This window comes from Anthonomus grandis, chromosome 19, assembly GCF_022605725.1.
Source record: "Anthonomus grandis grandis chromosome 19, icAntGran1.3, whole genome shotgun sequence".
Lineage (NCBI taxonomy): Eukaryota > Metazoa > Arthropoda > Insecta > Coleoptera > Curculionidae > Anthonomus > Anthonomus grandis.
Genome location: NC_065564.1, coordinates 2,740,857 through 2,760,806, shown reverse-complemented (window position 1 = coordinate 2,760,806; position 19,950 = coordinate 2,740,857). Strand labels below are relative to the sequence as shown.

At 38.5% G+C, this 19,950-nt stretch overlaps 1 long non-coding RNA gene across 7 annotated transcripts; it reads left to right on the top strand.

Moving 5' to 3' along the window:
* Window positions 1-1,354: 1,354 nt before the first annotated feature.
* Window positions 1,355-14,371, top strand: LOC126747412 (uncharacterized). Of its 7 annotated transcripts, none has more exons than XR_007664193.1 (3): window positions 1,355-1,447; window positions 12,527-13,032; window positions 14,045-14,371. It is a non-coding gene; the product is annotated as an uncharacterized LOC126747412 (long non-coding RNA). The 7 variants fall into 7 exon arrangements; XR_007664191.1 differs by lacking the exon at window positions 1,355-1,447 and adding an exon at window positions 2,626-2,825; XR_007664188.1 differs by lacking the exon at window positions 1,355-1,447 and adding an exon at window positions 3,848-4,343.
* Window positions 14,372-19,950: the final 5,579 nt, after the last annotated feature.

The following is a 19,950-nucleotide window of genomic DNA, read 5'->3' as shown; positions in this document are numbered from 1 at the left end:
TTTTCAAAGTGCTATAATTCCCTTAGTTTTTGTCGAAACTCATTATAACCCGGTGTTTTCGTGTTGTAGGTGATGGGAAAAAGCCGCTGGTATAGTTAGTTCAAATACGAAAAAAATCAATTTTTCGTGAAAAATTCGATACGGGGGGGTATACCCGAAAAATGAAAAATCCCAAACTTTGGAGGTCGATATCTCGGCTTCTATAGGCACTATCTGGAAAATTTCAACGGTTTTGTCTTAGTTTCGTCCTTTTGAATCCAACGAGACCATCTACAAGTTCGTAGGTCTCATATTAGCTGAGATCTCGCATTTTTAGGGCCCATTTTTGGGCTCAAAAACGAGGTCAGAAAGTGACCAATTTCCGAATTTTCAAAGTGCTATAATTCCACTTGTTTCGGTCGAATTCCGTTATAACCCGGTGTTTTCGTGATGTAGGTGATGGGAATAAGCCACTGATAGGGATTTCTATAGCTATTTTCGGGTTTAAAGAAAATCGATTTTTCGCATTTTCAAAGTGCTATAATTCCCTTAGTTTTTCTCGAAACTCATTATAACCCGGTGTTTTCGTGTTGTAGGTGATGGGAAAAAGCCGCTGGTATAGTTAGTTCAAATACGAAAAAAATCAATTTTTCGTGAAAAATTCGATACGGGGGGGTATACCCGAAAAATGAAAAATCCCAAACTTTGGAGGTCGATATCTCGGCTTCTATAGGCACTATCTGGAAAATTCCAACGGTTTTGTCTTAGTTTCGTCCTTCTGAATCCAACGAGACCATCCACAAGTACATAGGTCTCATATTAGCTGAGATCTCGCATTTTTAGTACACATCTCGTGAGAGTAAAACGGGGTCAAAAATTGACTTTTTTCCGAATTTTCAAAGTGCTATAATTCCACTTGTTTCGGTCGAATTCCGTTATAACCCGGTGTTTTCGTGATGTAGGTGATGGGAATAAGCCACTGATAGGGGTTTCTATAGCTATTTTCGGGTTTAAAGAAAATCGATTTTTCGCATTTTCAAAGTGCTATAATTCCCTTAGTTTTTCTCGAAACTCATTATAACCCGGTGTTTTCGTGTTGTAGGTGATGGGAAAAAGCCGCTGGTATAGTTAGTTCAAATACGAAAAAAATCAATTTTTCGTGAAAAATTCGATACGGGGGGGTATACCCGAAAAATGAAAAATCCCAAACTTTGGAGGTCGATATCTCGGCTTCTATAGGCACTATCTGGAAAATTCCAACGGTTTTGTCTTAGTTTCGTCCTTCTGAATCCAACGAGACCATCCACAAGTTCGTAGGCCTCATATTAGCTGAGATCTCGCATTTTTAGGGCCCATTTTTGGGCTCAAAAACGGGGTCAAAAATTGACTTTTTTCCGAATTTTCAAAGTGCTATAATTCCACTTGTTTCGGTCGAATTCCGTTATAACCCGGTGTTTTCGTGATGTAGGTGATGGGAATAAGCCACTGATAGGGGTTTCTATAGCTATTTTCGGGTTTAAAGAAAATCGATTTTTCGCATTTTCAAAGTGCTCTAATTCCCTTAGTTTTTCTCGAAACTCATTATAACCCGGTGTTTTCGTGTTGTAGGTGATGGGAAAAAGCCGCTGGTATAGTTAGTTCAAATACGAAAAAAATCAATTTTTCGTGAAAAATTCGATACGGGGGGGTATACCCGAAAAATGAAAAATCCCAAACTTTGGAGGTCGATATCTCGGCTTCTATAGGCACTATCTGGAAAATTCCAACGGTTTTGTCTTAGTTTCGCCCTTCTGAATCCAACGAGGCCAACCGCAAGGTCGTAGCTCTCATATTAGCTGAGATCTTGCATTTTTAGAGCCCATTTTTGGGCTCAAAAACGGGGTCAAAAATTGACTTTTTTCCGAATTTTCAAAGTGCTATAATTCCACTTGTTTCGGTCAAATTCCGTTATAACCCGGTGTTTTCGTGATGTAGGTGATGGGAAAAAGCCGCTGGTATAGTTAGTTCAAATACGAAAAAAATCAATTTTTCGTGAAAAATTCGATACGGGGGGGTATACCCGAAAAATGAAAAATCCCAAACTTTGGAGGTCGATATCTCGGCTTCTATAGGCACTATCTGGAAAATTCCAACGGTTTTGTCTTAGTTTCGTCCTTCTGAATCCAACGAGACCATCCACAAGTTCGTAGGTCTCATATTAGCTGAGATCTCGCATTTTTAGGGCCCATTTTTGGGCTCAAAAACGGGGTCAAAAATTGACTTTTTTCCGAATTTTCAAAGTGCTATAATTCCACTTGTTTCGGTCGAATTCCGTTATAACCCGGTGTTTTCGTGATGTAGGTGATGGGAATAAGCCACTGATAGGGGTTCCTATAGCTATTTTCGGGTTTAAAGAAAATCGATTTTTCGCATTTTCAAAGTGCTATAATTCCCTTAGTTTTTCTCGAAACTCATTGTAACCCGGTGTTTTCGTGTTGTAGGTGATGGGAAAAAGCCGCTGGTATAGTTAGTTCAAATACGAAAAAAATCAATTTTTCGTGAAAAATTCGATACGGGGGGGTATACCCGAAAAATGAAAAATCCCAAACTTTGGAGGTCGATATCTCGGCTTCTATAGGCACTATCTAGAAAATTCCAACGGTTTTGTCTTAGTTTCGTCCTTCTGAATCCAACGAGACCATCCACAAGTTCGTAGGTCTCATATTAGCTGAGATCTCGCATTTTTAGGGCCCATTTTTGGGCTCAAAAACGGGGTCAAAAATTGACTTTTTTCCGAATTTTCAAAGTGCTATAATTCCACTTGTTTCGGTCGAATTCCGTTATAACCCGGTGTTTTCGTGATGTAGGTGATGGGAATAAGCCACTGATAGGGGTTTCTATAGCTATTTTCGGGTTTAAAGAAAATCGATTTTTCGCATTTTCAAAGTGCTATAATTCCCTTAGTTTTTGTCGAAACTCATTATAACCCGGTGTTTTCGTGTTGTAGGTGATGGGAAAAAGCCGCTGGTATAGTTAGTTCAAATACGAAAAAAATCAATTTTTCGTGAAAAATTCGATACGGGGGGGTATACCCGAAAAATGAAAAATCCCAAACTTTGGAGGTCGATATCTCGGCTTCTATAGGCACTATCTGGAAAATTCCAACGGTTTTGTCTTAGTTTCGTCCTTCTGAATCCAACGAGACCATCCGCAAGGTCGTAGCTCTCATATTAGCTGAGATCTTGCATTTTTAGTGCCCATTTTTGGGCTCAAAAACGGGATCAAAAATTGACTTTTTTCCGAATTTTCAAAGTGCTATAATTCCACTTGTTTCGGTCGAATTACGTTATAACCCGGTGTTTTCGTGATGTAGGTGATGGGAATAAGCCACTGATAGGGGTTTCTATAGCTATTTTCGGGTTTAAAGAAAATCGATTTTTCGCATTTTCAAAGTGCTATAATTCCCTTAGTTTTTGTCGAAACTCATTATAACCCGGTGTTTTCGTGTTGTAGGTGATGGGAAAAAGCCGCTGGTATAGTTAGTTCAAATACGAAAAAAATCAATTTTTCGTGAAAAATTCGATACGGGGGGGTATACCCGAAAAATGAAAAATCCCAAACTTTGGAGGTCGATATCTCGGCTTCTATAGGCACTATCTGGAAAATTCCAACGGTTTTGTCTTAGTTTCGTCCTTCTGAATCCAACGAGACCATCCGCAAGGTCGTAGCTCTCATATTAGCTGAGATCTTGCATTTTTAGTGCCCATTTTTGGGCTCAAAAACGGGATCAAAAATTGACTTTTTTCCGAATTTTCAAAGTGCTATAATTCCACTTGTTTCGGTCGAATTACGTTATAACCCGGTGTTTTCGTGATGTAGGTGATGGGAATAAGCCACTGATAGGGGTTTCTATAGCTATTTTCGGGTTTAAAGAAAATCGATTTTTCGCATTTTCAAAGTGCTATAATTCCCTTAGTTTTTGTCGAAACTCATTATAACCCGGTGTTTTCGTGTTGTAGGTGATGGGAAAAAGCCGCTGGTATAGTTAGTTCAAATACGAAAAAAATCAATTTTTCGTGAAAAATTCGATACGGGGGGGTATACCCAAAAAATGAAAAATCCCAAACTTTGGAGGTCGATATCTCGGCTTCTATAGGCACTATCTGGAAAATTCCAACGGTTTTGTCTTAATTTCGTCCTTCTGAATCCAACGAGACCATTCACAAGTTCGTAGGTCTCATATTAGCTGAGATCTCGCATTTTTAGGGCCCATTTTTAGGCTCAAAAACGAGGTCAGAAAGTGACCAATTTCCGAATTTTCAAAGTGCTATAATTCCACTTGTTTCGGTCGAATTCCGTTATAACCCGGTGTTTTCGTGATGTAGGTGATGGGAATAAGCCACTGATAGGGGTTTCTATAGCTATTTTCGGGTTTAAAGAAAATCGATTTTTCGCATTTTCAAAGTGCTCTAATTCCCTTAGTTTTTCTCGAAACTCATTATAACCCGGTGTTTTCGTGTTGTAGGTGATGGGAAAAAGCCGCTGGTATAGTTAGTTCAAATACGAAAAAAATCAATTTTTCGTGAAAAATTCGATACGGGGGGGTATACCCGAAAAATGAAAAATCCCAAACTTTGGAGGTCGATATCTCGGCTTCTATAGGCACTATCTGGAAAATTCCAACGGTTTTGTCTTAGTTTCGCCCTTCTGAATCCAACGAGGCCAACCGCAAGGTCGTAGCTCTCATATTAGCTGAGATCTTGCATTTTTAGAGCCCATTTTTGGGCTCAAAAACGGGGTCAAAAATTGACTTTTTTCCGAATTTTCAAAGTGCTATAATTCCACTTGTTTCGGTCAAATTCCGTTATAACCCGGTGTTTTCGTGATGTAGGTGATGGGAAAAAGCCGCTGGTATAGTTAGTTCAAATACGAAAAAAATCAATTTTTCGTGAAAAATTCGATACGGGGGGGTATACCCGAAAAATGAAAAATCCCAAACTTTGGAGGTCGATATCTCGGCTTCTATAGGCACTATCTGGAAAATTCCAACGGTTTTGTCTTAGTTTCGTCCTTCTGAATCCAACGAGACCATCCACAAGTTCGTAGGTCTCATATTAGCTGAGATCTCGCATTTTTAGGGCCCATTTTTGGGCTCAAAAACGGGGTCAAAAATTGACTTTTTTCCGAATTTTCAAAGTGCTATAATTCCACTTGTTTCGGTCGAATTCCGTTATAACCCGGTGTTTTCGTGATGTAGGTGATGGGAATAAGCCACTGATAGGGGTTCCTATAGCTATTTTCGGGTTTAAAGAAAATCGATTTTTCGCATTTTCAAAGTGCTATAATTCCCTTAGTTTTTCTCGAAACTCATTGTAACCCGGTGTTTTCGTGTTGTAGGTGATGGGAAAAAGCCGCTGGTATAGTTAGTTCAAATACGAAAAAAATCAATTTTTCGTGAAAAATTCGATACGGGGGGGTATACCCGAAAAATGAAAAATCCCAAACTTTGGAGGTCGATATCTCGGCTTCTATAGGCACTATCTAGAAAATTCCAACGGTTTTGTCTTAGTTTCGTCCTTCTGAATCCAACGAGACCATCCACAAGTTCGTAGGTCTCATATTAGCTGAGATCTCGCATTTTTAGGGCCCATTTTTGGGCTCAAAAACGGGGTCAAAAATTGACTTTTTTCCGAATTTTCAAAGTGCTATAATTCCACTTGTTTCGGTCGAATTCCGTTATAACCCGGTGTTTTCGTGATGTAGGTGATGGGAATAAGCCACTGATAGGGGTTTCTATAGCTATTTTCGGGTTTAAAGAAAATCGATTTTTCGCATTTTCAAAGTGCTATAATTCCCTTAGTTTTTGTCGAAACTCATTATAACCCGGTGTTTTCGTGTTGTAGGTGATGGGAAAAAGCCGCTGGTATAGTTAGTTCAAATACGAAAAAAATCAATTTTTCGTGAAAAATTCGATACGGGGGGGTATACCCGAAAAATGAAAAATCCCAAACTTTGGAGGTCGATATCTCGGCTTCTATAGGCACTATCTGGAAAATTCCAACGGTTTTGTCTTAGTTTCGTCCTTCTGAATCCAACGAGACCATCCGCAAGGTCGTAGCTCTCATATTAGCTGAGATCTTGCATTTTTAGTGCCCATTTTTGGGCTCAAAAACGGGATCAAAAATTGACTTTTTTCCGAATTTTCAAAGTGCTATAATTCCACTTGTTTCGGTCGAATTACGTTATAACCCGGTGTTTTCGTGATGTAGGTGATGGGAATAAGCCACTGATAGGGGTTTCTATAGCTATTTTCGGGTTTAAAGAAAATCGATTTTTCGCATTTTCAAAGTGCTATAATTCCCTTAGTTTTTGTCGAAACTCATTATAACCCGGTGTTTTCGTGTTGTAGGTGATGGGAAAAAGCCGCTGGTATAGTTAGTTCAAATACGAAAAAAATCAATTTTTCGTGAAAAATTCGATACGGGGGGGTATACCCGAAAAATGAAAAATCCCAAACTTTGGAGGTCGATATCTCGGCTTCTATAGGCACTATCTGGAAAATTCCAACGGTTTTGTCTTAGTTTCGTCCTTCTGAATCCAACGAGACCATCCGCAAGGTCGTAGCTCTCATATTAGCTGAGATCTTGCATTTTTAGTGCCCATTTTTGGGCTCAAAAACGGGATCAAAAATTGACTTTTTTCCGAATTTTCAAAGTGCTATAATTCCACTTGTTTCGGTCGAATTACGTTATAACCCGGTGTTTTCGTGATGTAGGTGATGGGAATAAGCCACTGATAGGGGTTTCTATAGCTATTTTCGGGTTTAAAGAAAATCGATTTTTCGCATTTTCAAAGTGCTATAATTCCCTTAGTTTTTGTCGAAACTCATTATAACCCGGTGTTTTCGTGTTGTAGGTGATGGGAAAAAGCCGCTGGTATAGTTAGTTCAAATACGAAAAAAATCAATTTTTCGTGAAAAATTCGATACGGGGGGGTATACCCAAAAAATGAAAAATCCCAAACTTTGGAGGTCGATATCTCGGCTTCTATAGGCACTATCTGGAAAATTCCAACGGTTTTGTCTTAATTTCGTCCTTCTGAATCCAACGAGACCATTCACAAGTTCGTAGGTCTCATATTAGCTGAGATCTCGCATTTTTAGGGCCCATTTTTAGGCTCAAAAACGAGGTCAGAAAGTGACCAATTTCCGAATTTTCAAAGTGCTATAATTCCACTTGTTTCGGTCGAATTCCGTTATAACCCGGTGTTTTCGTGATGTAGGTGATGGGAATAAGCCACTGATAGGGGTTTCTATAGCTATTTTCGGGTTTAAAGAAAATCGATTTTTCGCATTTTCAAAGTGCTCTAATTCCCTTAGTTTTTCTCGAAACTCATTATAACCCGGTGTTTTCGTGTTGTAGGTGATGGGAAAAAGCCGCTGGTATAGTTAGTTCAAATACGAAAAAAATCAATTTTTCGTGAAAAATTCGATACGGGGGGGTATACCCGAAAAATGAAAAATCCCAAACTTTGGAGGTCGATATCTCGGCTTCTATAGGCACTATCTGGAAAATTCCAACGGTTTTGTCTTAGTTTCGCCCTTCTGAATCCAACGAGGCCAACCGCAAGGTCGTAGCTCTCATATTAGCTGAGATCTTGCATTTTTAGAGCCCATTTTTGGGCTCAAAAACGGGGTCAAAAATTGACTTTTTTCCGAATTTTCAAAGTGCTATAATTCCACTTGTTTCGGTCAAATTCCGTTATAACCCGGTGTTTTCGTGATGTAGGTGATGGGAAAAAGCCGCTGGTATAGTTAGTTCAAATACGAAAAAAATCAATTTTTCGTGAAAAATTCGATACGGGGGGGTATACCCGAAAAATGAAAAATCCCAAACTTTGGAGGTCGATATCTCGGCTTCTATAGGCACTATCTGGAAAATTCCAACGGTTTTGTCTTAGTTTCGTCCTTCTGAATCCAACGAGACCATCCACAAGTTCGTAGGTCTCATATTAGCTGAGATCTCGCATTTTTAGGGCCCATTTTTGGGCTCAAAAACGGGGTCAAAAATTGACTTTTTTCCGAATTTTCAAAGTGCTATAATTCCACTTGTTTCGGTCGAATTCCGTTATAACCCGGTGTTTTCGTGATGTAGGTGATGGGAATAAGCCACTGATAGGGGTTCCTATAGCTATTTTCGGGTTTAAAGAAAATCGATTTTTCGCATTTTCAAAGTGCTATAATTCCCTTAGTTTTTCTCGAAACTCATTGTAACCCGGTGTTTTCGTGTTGTAGGTGATGGGAAAAAGCCGCTGGTATAGTTAGTTCAAATACGAAAAAAATCAATTTTTCGTGAAAAATTCGATACGGGGGGGTATACCCGAAAAATGAAAAATCCCAAACTTTGGAGGTCGATATCTCGGCTTCTATAGGCACTATCTGGAAAATTCCAACGGTTTTGTCTTAGTTTCGTCCTTCTGAATCCAACGAGACCATCCACAAGTTCGTAGGTCTCATATTAGCTGAGATCTCGCATTTTTAGGGCCCATTTTTGGGCTCAAAAACGGGGTCAAAAATTGACTTTTTTTCCGAATTTTCAAAGTGCTATAATTCCACTTGTTTCGGTCGAATTCCGTTATAACCCGGTGTTTTCGTGATGTAGGTGATGGGAATAAGCCACTGATAGGGGTTTCTATAGCTATTTTCGGGTTTAAAGAAAATCGATTTTTCGCATTTTCAAAGTGCTATAATTCCCTTAGTTTTTGTCGAAACTCATTATAACCCGGTGTTTTCGTGTTGTAGGTGATGGGAAAAAGCCGCTGGTATAGTTAGTTCAAATACGAAAAAAATCAATTTTTCGTGAAAAATTCGATACGGGGGGGTATACCCGAAAAATGAAAAATCCCAAACTTTGGAGGTCGATATCTCGGCTTCTATAGGCACTATCTGGAAAATTCCAACGGTTTTGTCTTAGTTTCGTCCTTCTGAATCCAACGAGACCATCCGCAAGGTCGTAGCTCTCATATTAGCTGAGATCTTGCATTTTTAGTGCCCATTTTTGGGCTCAAAAACGGGATCAAAAATTGACTTTTTTCCGAATTTTCAAAGTGCTATAATTCCACTTGTTTCGGTCGAATTACGTTATAACCCGGTGTTTTCGTGATGTAGGTGATGGGAATAAGCCACTGATAGGGGTTTCTATAGCTATTTTCGGGTTTAAAGAAAATCGATTTTTCGCATTTTCAAAGTGCTATAATTCCCTTAGTTTTTGTCGAAACTCATTATAACCCGGTGTTTTCGTGTTGTAGGTGATGGGAAAAAGCCGCTGGTATAGTTAGTTCAAATACGAAAAAAATCAATTTTTCGTGAAAAATTCGATACGGGGGGGTATACCCAAAAAATGAAAAATCCCAAACTTTGGAGGTCGATATCTCGGCTTCTATAGGCACTATCTGGAAAATTCCAACGGTTTTGTCTTAATTTCGTCCTTCTGAATCCAACGAGACCATTCACAAGTTCGTAGGTCTCATATTAGCTGAGATCTCGCATTTTTAGGGCCCATTTTTAGGCTCAAAAACGAGGTCAGAAAGTGACCAATTTCCGAATTTTCAAAGTGCTATAATTCCACTTGTTTCGGTCGAATTCCGTTATAACCCGGTGTTTTCGTGATGTAGGTGATGGGAATAAGCCACTGATAGGGGTTTCTATAGCTATTTTCGGGTTTAAAGAAAATCGATTTTTCGCATTTTCAAAGTGCTATAATTCCCTTAGTTTTTGTCGAAACTCATTATAACCCGGTGTTTTCGTGTTGTAGGTGATGGGAAAAAGCCGCTGGTATAGTTAGTTCAAATACGAAAAAAATCAATTTTTCGTGAAAAATTCGATACGGGGGGGTATACCCGAAAAATGAAAAATCCCAAACTTTGGAGGTCGATATCTCGGCTTCTATAGGCACTATCTGGAAAATTCCAACGGTTTTGTCTTAGTTTCGTCCTTCTGAATCCAACGAGACCATCCGCAAGGTCGTAGCTCTCATATTAGCTGAGATCTTGCATTTTTAGTGCCCATTTTTGGGCTCAAAAACGGGATCAAAAATTGACTTTTTTCCGAATTTTCAAAGTGCTATAATTCCACTTGTTTCGGTCGAATTACGTTATAACCCGGTGTTTTCGTGATGTAGGTGATGGGAATAAGCCACTGATAGGGGTTTCTATAGCTATTTTCGGGTTTAAAGAAAATCGATTTTTCGCATTTTCAAAGTGCTATAATTCCCTTAGTTTTTGTCGAAACTCATTATAACCCGGTGTTTTCGTGTTGTAGGTGATGGGAAAAAGCCGCTGGTATAGTTAGTTCAAATACGAAAAAAATCAATTTTTCGTGAAAAATTCGATACGGGGGGGTATACCCAAAAAATGAAAAATCCCAAACTTTGGAGGTCGATATCTCGGCTTCTATAGGCACTATCTGGAAAATTCCAACGGTTTTGTCTTAATTTCGTCCTTCTGAATCCAACGAGACCATTCACAAGTTCGTAGGTCTCATATTAGCTGAGATCTCGCATTTTTAGGGCCCATTTTTAGGCTCAAAAACGAGGTCAGAAAGTGACCAATTTCCGAATTTTCAAAGTGCTATAATTCCACTTGTTTCGGTCGAATTCCGTTATAACCCGGTGTTTTCGTGATGTAGGTGATGGGAATAAGCCACTGATAGGGGTTTCTATAGCTATTTTCGGGTTTAAAGAAAATCGATTTTTCGCATTTTCAAAGTGCTATAATTCCCTTAGTTTTTGTCGAAACTCATTATAACCCGGTGTTTTCGTGTTGTAGGTGATGGGAAAAAGCCGCTGGTATAGTTAGTTCAAATACGAAAAAAATCAATTTTTCGTGAAAAATTCGATACGGGGGGGTATACCCGAAAAATGAAAAATCCCAAACTTTGGAGGTCGATATCTCGGCTTCTATAGGCACTATCTGGAAAATTCCAACGGTTTTGTCTTAGTTTCGCCCTTCTGAATCCAACGAGGCCAACCGCAAGGTCGTAGCTCTCATATTAGCTGAGATCTTGCATTTTTAGAGCCCATTTTTGGGCTCAAAAACGGGGTCAAAAATTGACTTTTTTCCGAATTTTCAAAGTGCTATAATTCCACTTGTTTCGGTCAAATTCCGTTATAACCCGGTGTTTTCGTGATGTAGGTGATGGGAAAAAGCCGCTGGTATAGTTAGTTCAAATACGAAAAAAATCAATTTTTCGTGAAAAATTCGATACGGGGGGGTATACCCGAAAAATGAAAAATCCCAAACTTTGGAGGTCGATATCTCGGCTTCTATAGGCACTATCTGGAAAATTCCAACGGTTTTGTCTTAGTTTCGTCCTTCTGAATCCAACGAGACCATCCACAAGTTCGTAGGTCTCATATTAGCTGAGATCTCGCATTTTTAGGGCCCATTTTTGGGCTCAAAAACGGGGTCAAAAATTGACTTTTTTCCGAATTTTCAAAGTGCTATAATTCCACTTGTTTCGGTCGAATTCCGTTATAACCCGGTGTTTTCGTGATGTAGGTGATGGGAATAAGCCACTGATAGGGGTTCCTATAGCTATTTTCGGGTTTAAAGAAAATCGATTTTTCGCATTTTCAAAGTGCTATAATTCCCTTAGTTTTTCTCGAAACTCATTGTAACCCGGTGTTTTCGTGTTGTAGGTGATGGGAAAAAGCCGCTGGTATAGTTAGTTCAAATACGAAAAAAATCAATTTTTCGTGAAAAATTCGATACGGGGGGGTATACCCGAAAAATGAAAAATCCCAAACTTTGGAGGTCGATATCTCGGCTTCTATAGGCACTATCTGGAAAATTCCAACGGTTTTGTCTTAGTTTCGTCCTTCTGAATCCAACGAGACCATCCACAAGTTCGTAGGTCTCATATTAGCTGAGATCTCGCATTTTTAGGGCCCATTTTTGGGCTCAAAAACGGGGTCAAAAATTGACTTTTTTCCGAATTTTCAAAGTGCTATAATTCCACTTGTTTCGGTCGAATTCCGTTATAACCCGGTGTTTTCGTGATGTAGGTGATGGGAATAAGCCACTGATAGGGGTTTCTATAGCTATTTTCGGGTTTAAAGAAAATCGATTTTTCGCATTTTCAAAGTGCTATAATTCCCTTAGTTTTTGTCGAAACTCATTATAACCCGGTGTTTTCGTGTTGTAGGTGATGGGAAAAAGCCGCTGGTATAGTTAGTTCAAATACGAAAAAAATCAATTTTTCGTGAAAAATTCGATACGGGGGGGTATACCCGAAAAATGAAAAATCCCAAACTTTGGAGGTCGATATCTCGGCTTCTATAGGCACTATCTGGAAAATTCCAACGGTTTTGTCTTAGTTTCGTCCTTCTGAATCCAACGAGACCATCCGCAAGGTCGTAGCTCTCATATTAGCTGAGATCTTGCATTTTTAGTGCCCATTTTTGGGCTCAAAAACGGGATCAAAAATTGACTTTTTTCCGAATTTTCAAAGTGCTATAATTCCACTTGTTTCGGTCGAATTCCGTTATAACCCGGTCTTTTCGTGATGTAGGTGATGGGAATAAGCCACTGATAGGGGTTTCTATAGCTATTTTCGGGTTTAAAGAAAATCGATTTTTCGCATTTTCAAAGTGCTATAATTCCCTTAGTTTTTCTCGAAACTCATTATAACCCGGTGTTTTCGTGTTGTAGGTGATGGGAAAAAGCCGCTGGTATAGTTAGTTCAAATACGAAAAAAATCAATTTTTCGTGAAAAATTCGATACGGGGGGGTATACCCGAAAAATGAAAAATCCCAAACTTTGGAGGTCGATATCTCGGCTTCTATAGGCACTATCTGGAAAATTCCAACGGTTTTGTCTTAGTTTCGTCCTTCTGAATCCAACGAGACCATCCGCAAGTTCGTAGGTCTTATATTAGCTGAGATCTCGCATTTTTAGGGCCCATTTTTGGGCTCAAAAACGGGGTCAAAAATTGACTTTTTTCCGAATTTTCAAAGTGCTATAATTCCACTTGTTTCGGTCGAATTCCGTTATAACCCGGTGTTTTCGTGATGTAGGTGATGGGAATAAGCCACTGATAGGGGTTTCTATAGCTATTTTCGGGTTTAAAGAAAATCGATTTTTCGCATTTTCAAAGTGCTGTAATTCCCTTAGTTTTTCTCGAAACTCATTATAACCCGGTGTTTTCGTGTTGTGGGTGATGGGAAAAAGCCGCTGGTATAGTTAGTTTAAATACGAAAAAAATCAATTTTTGGTGAAAAATTCGATACGGGGGGGTATACCCGAAAAATGATAAAACCTAAACTTTGAAGGCCGATATCTCAACTTCTGTGGGAGCTATCGGGAAAATTCCAACGGGTTTGTCTTAGTTTCGTCCTTCTGAATCTAACGAGATCATCCACAAGGTCGTAGCTCTCATATTAGCTGAGATCTTGCATTTGTAGGGCCCATTTTTGGGCTCAAAAACGGGGTCAAAAATTGACTTTTTTCCGAATTTTCAAAGTGCTATAATTCCACTTGTTTCGGTCGAATTCCGTTATAACCCGGTGTTTTCGTGATGTAGGTGATGGGAATAAGCCACTGATAGGGGTTTCTATAGCTATTTTCGGGTTTAAAGAAAATCGATTTTTCGCATTTTCAAAGTGCTATAATTCCCTTAGTTTTTGTCGAAACTCATTATAACCCGGTGTTTTCGTGTTGTAGGTGATGGGAAAAAGCCGCTGGTATAGTTAGTTCAAATACGAAAAAAATCAATTTTTCGTGAAAAATTCGATACGGGGGGGTATACCCGAAAAATGAAAAATCCCAAACTTTGGAGGTCGATATCTCGGCTTCTATAGGCACTATCTGGAAAATTCCAACGGTTTTGTCTTAGTTTCGTCCTTCTGAATCCAACGAGACCATCCGCAAGGTCGTAGCTCTCATATTAGCTGAGATCTTGCATTTTTAGTGCCCATTTTTGGGCTCAAAAACGGGATCAAAAATTGACTTTTTTCCGAATTTTCAAAGTGCTATAATTCCACTTGTTTCGGTCGAATTCCGTTATAACCCGGTCTTTTCGTGATGTAGGTGATGGGAATAAGCCACTGATAGGGGTTTCTATAGCTATTTTCGGGTTTAAAGAAAATCGATTTTTCGCATTTTCAAAGTGCTATAATTCCCTTAGTTTTTCTCGAAACTCATTATAACCCGGTGTTTTCGTGTTGTAGGTGATGGGAAAAAGCCGCTGGTATAGTTAGTTCAAATACGAAAAAAATCAATTTTTCGTGAAAAATTCGATACGGGGGGGTATACCCGAAAAATGAAAAATCCCAAACTTTGGAGGTCGATATCTCGGCTTCTATAGGCACTATCTGGAAAATTCCAACGGTTTTGTCTTAGTTTCGTCCTTCTGAATCCAACGAGACCATCCGCAAGTTCGTAGGTCTTATATTAGCTGAGATCTCGCATTTTTAGGGCCCATTTTTGGGCTCAAAAACGGGGTCAAAAATTGACTTTTTTCCGAATTTTCAAAGTGCTATAATTCCACTTGTTTCGGTCGAATTCCGTTATAACCCGGTGTTTTCGTGATGTAGGTGATGGGAATAAGCCACTGATAGGGGTTTCTATAGCTATTTTCGGGTTTAAAGAAAATCGATTTTTCGCATTTTCAAAGTGCTGTAATTCCCTTAGTTTTTCTCGAAACTCATTATAACCCGGTGTTTTCGTGTTGTGGGTGATGGGAAAAAGCCGCTGGTATAGTTAGTTTAAATACGAAAAAAATCAATTTTTGGTGAAAAATTCGATACGGGGGGGTATACCCGAAAAATGATAAAACCTAAACTTTGAAGGCCGATATCTCAACTTCTGTGGGAGCTATCGGGAAAATTCCAACGGGTTTGTCTTAGTTTCGTCCTTCTGAATCTAACGAGATCATCCACAAGGTCGTAGCTCTCATATTAGCTGAGATCTTGCATTTGTAGGGCCCATTTTTGGGCTCAAAAACGGGGTCAAAAATTGACTTTTTTCCGAATTTTCAAAGTGCTATAATTCCACTTGTTTCGGTCGAATTCCGTTATAACCCGGTGTTTTCGTGATGTAGGTGATGGGAATAAGTTACTGAGAGGGGTTTCTATAGCTATTTTCGGGTTTAAAGGAAATCGATTTTTCGCATTTTCAAAGTGCTATAATTCCCTTAGTTTTTCTCGAAACTCATTATAACCCGGTGTTTTCTTGTTGTAGGTGATGGGAAAAAGCTGCTGGTATAGTTAGTTCAAATACGAAAAAAATCAATTTTTCGTGAAAAATTCGATACGGGGGGGTATACCCGAAAAATGAAAAATCCCAAACTTTGGAGGTCGATATCTCGGCTTCTATAGGCACTATCTGGAAAATTCCAACGGTTTTGTCTTAGTTTCGGCCTTCTGAATCCAACGAGGCCATCCGCAAGGTCGTAGGTTTCATATTAGCTGAGATCTCGCATTTTTAGGGCCCATTTTTGGGCTCAAAAACGGGGTCAAAAATTGACTTTTTTCCGAATTTTCAAAGTGCTATAATTCCACTTGTTTCGGTCGAATTCCGTTATAACCCGGTGTTTTCGTGATGTAGGTGATGGGAATAAGCCACTGATAGGGGTTTCTATAGCTATTTTCGGGTTTAAAGAAAATCGATTTTTCGCATTTTCAAAGTGCTATAATTCCCTTAGTTTTTCTCGAAACTCATTATAACCCGGTGTTTTCGTGTTGTAGGTGATGGGAAAAAGCCGCTGGTATAGTTAGTTCAAATACGAAAAAAATCAATTTTTCGTGAAAAATTCGATACGGGGGGGTATACCCGAAAAATGAAAAATCCCAAACTTTGGAGGTCGATATCTCGGCTTCTATAGGCACTATCTGGAAAATTCCAACGGTTTTGTCTTAGTTTCGTCCTTCTGAATCCAACGAGATCATCCGCAAGGTCGTAACTCTCATATTAGCTGAGATCTTGCATTTGTAGGGCCCATTTTTGGGCTCAAAAACGGGGTCAAAAATTGACTTTTTTCCGAATTTTCAAAGTGCTATAATTCCACTTGTTTTGGTCGAATTCCGTTATAACCCGGTGTTTTCGTGATGTAGGTGATGGGAATAAGTTACTGATAGGGGTTTCTATAGCTATTTTCGGGTTTAAAGGAAATCGATTTTTCGCATTTTCAAAGTGCTATAATTCCCTTAGTTTTTCTCGAAACTCATTATAACCCGTTGTTTTCATGTTGTAGGTGATGGGAAAAAGCTGCTGGTATAGTTAGTTCAAATTCGAAAAAAAAATTTCTAAAAAAAATCGAAACGGGGGGGTATACCCGAAAAATGAAAAAACCCGAACTTTGAAGGCCGATATATCAGCTTCTATGGGAGCTATCGGAAAAATTCCAACGGGTTTGTTTTAGTTTCGTCCTTCTGATTCCAACGAGATCATCCGCAAGGTCGTGGCTTTTATGATAGCCGAGATATGGCATTTTTGATGCCCATTTTTGGCCTCAAAAACGAGGTCAATAAGTGACAATTTCCGAATTTTCAAAGTGCTCTCATTCCCTTATTTCTGATCGAATCCTGTTATAACCTGGTATTTTCGTAATGTACTTGATGAGAACAATCCGCTGGTATAGTTAGTTCAAATTCGAAAAAAAAAAAATTCTGAAAAAAATCGAAACGGGGGGGTATACCCAAAAAATGAAAAGACCCAAACTTTTTTTCGTCCCTCTGAATCCAACGAGACAATCCGCAAGTTCGTAGCTTTTACGATAGCCGAGATATGGCATTTTTGATGCCCATTTTTGGCCTCAAAAACGAGGTCCTCGGCCTCAAAATCTCGGCTTCAATCGGAGCTATCGGGAAAATTCCAACGGTTTTCTCTTAGTTTCGTCCTTCTAAATCCAACAACAAGACCATCCACAAAGTCGTAGGTCTCATATTAGCTGAGATATCGCATTTTTGAAGCCCATCTTTGGGCTCAAAAACGAGGTAGGAAAGTGACATTTTTCGAATTTTCAAAAAGTCCTTTTTTCCTTATTTCTGATCGAATACTGTTATAGCCCGGTGTTTTCGTAATCTAGGTAATGGGAACAAGTCGATGGTATAGTTAGTTCGAATTAGAAAAAATAAACAATTTTAATTTTGTTTTAATGAGAACAAGACGCAAGACGCATTTGGATCTACAGGATGTGTTCTTACTACCAGTAATCTTATACGAGATTCCAAATATTTGAAACAGTTATACAAATTAAGAGTATCACTATAACATTATCGCTTTGTGGTGATTAACAGTTATGTATGTAGCAACATTTATATGAAAATTTTAATCCTTAAATACCCGTCATATATGATGTTAATATTCCAAAACGGAGATAACGTTCTTAAGCAAACGCTTACTTAAAAACCCCGTTTCTTGTCGTACAAAATAATACCAACAGCGTTGAAAATCGTTTCACAGGTTTCATTATAACTTGTTACTTTATTTAAATTTCAATTAACTTTATATCTACGGGTAATCAGAGCATGGTAGGTGCATATTCAGGTGACTGGCGTGGCGAAATGATCGACGCTATGGCGTTCGCAAACGGTTTTGACTTATAATTAAACAATTTTCCCAAACACTTGACTTAAATTCGAATACTGAAGAAAAGTACATAAATCCATTTGGACCGCCGTTACTTTAAAATCGTGTTATAAGTACGAGCACCGAATAAAATGCCCCGATGAGTAACACGAAGACGAGCTTCGGTTGTTGAACTTTTATATAAAAATCGAAGGTGATGATTGCGGGGGCGTCGTTTATATTTGTAACAATAGCATTTCATAGGAGCTCCATCCATTCCCTTTTAAAAGAATGTAATCAAGTAGACTGTAGCTTATATACATGGTGAGCAAACGTGAAAACATGAAGTCTATTCTTGAAAAAAAAATAGTCTAATGATGATTGGTATTTCCATTTGTGGAGAAAAGTCCCAACCGGCTATACGTGAAATATGTGTCGGTCCTTCAAATGTGGCTGATAAATCAGGTTAAAAAAGTCAACAACTGATATTCTCGTAATTACATAAAGCTGCCGTTTTGTAGCGCTACAACCACAAGCAATTTGTGGGTGGGGCCCTTAAATTTGACACCCGGTAAGTCAACGCGAAAGGATTTTTTTTTTCTCGGAATCACTTTGGGAGCGATGCTCTCCATTATACACGCCAGTTAAGCCCCATAATAATTAACAAAAAAAAAAATATCGCTCAAAAGCTCATTCGGCCGTTATAAACAGTTAAACACGCGGACCAGTTATAATAAACAATTTTGTTAATTTTGTTTATATGCGGCATTTAAAGACGGGACCCCCAACAAAGAATTATTCACTCAACGTGATGTTCTGTAGATATTCTATAATGACCCAAAAAAATGTTCTGAATCATTCTTGGGCAGGTCGATGTCGTTTTTTACATAAACTCATTGTCATTCGGGGCCTAAACGATGAGGGTACTAAATTTCCATTTAAAATAATTGATGGTTAAGTGCCGCGTGACATGTAATGAATTTACATGTGCCATCGGTTTTTCGGCTCAGTTAAATCTGATTGACAACGAATTTCCTCGATTAATGTTAATTATGATCGATTTTTTTTCAAGGGTTTAAACCTACACGTCCTGTATAATATAAGTGCAACAAGAATAAAACTTATTTGTTACCCAGTTGTTTTATTACATTCTTCAGTAGATGTTAATGGCATTCAATTGAAGTTGATTTATATGCTACGAGTTTATGACTTATTCATACCTTCGGTTTCATGGTTTTATTATGGCGAATAAAGAAACATGTGAGCGTATACTAGAAGTACAAATTGTCATATTATATTAGACCTAAAAAGCACTATAGATCATTATCATTAGCACCCCCCTATAGATATTCAAGTCCCTTTGGGTAATTCAATCCGATCCGATCGATGACGTATAAATCCTCCGCTTTTGGACGGAAAAACAATAAATACAGTCGTGGTGCATCAAATCTCGATCCCCCTGCGATAAAGCCATTTCCTCTTTGTTAGTCATTCTCTAGGGATTCTCTAGGAGCGGCACTCCAAAATAGTTTATAGAACTTCCAACTGATTTCTGGAGAAATTCCCGTTGCGTGGTATCACCCTCCATGTTTTCCTTTAATAGAGCAAGCTGACCCTCATCACTTGACGTCATAAATCACCCCTTTTGTCAACTCACAACCATATATAGTTTGTGTTTCTGACTCTCATTCGGATAATTAAATGTATGAACGCGTATAATATAGGTCGGGTTTATATTTAGACATGGAAAAGTAAAGGGGGAATTTTTCCAGGCAATTTTTTATTAAGTGAAGGCATCTATCTATCTATCTACCATAAACTACTGCACATATATCAAGAATATTTAAATTGGTATTCCCGTAACATACCATGACTAGTGCACACCTTACAGGGCCTTCTAGAAATAAAATATCTTGTGGCGCACCATATTGAATCGTCAATAAATTACGAGACGTGAAGCAATGCCTCTGAAAAATTGTTCCTATATAATAATAGACTTTCAACACAAACTTTTATGTATGTTACTAATTATTCTACACCTGTGACGATGTAGAAAAAAATTATTTTACACACGGGCGTTGAATAAAAGATCATTTATACACGAGAACATTGGGAAATACAGTCAAATATTTGGCTCTTATTATCTCCCGCTAATTATGTAATTATTAGCCTAATGAGGTAATCAGTGTAAAAGTACACATAGTTTTTACCGTTACCTTTATGATGACGTAAAGCAATATTTAATAAAAAAATCATAATTTAAAACCGTAAATGTTGCAATAATAATTGTTTACGAAGATAATTTGTTTTTAATGTCAGTGGGTAAGCGGTAAAGGTCGGACAGTTTGTTCTTTTCCCGCCGATGTCACAGATCATTTGTATAGTTGGAAAAATAAATGATAAAGTCGCTCTCTGCATGGCGCATA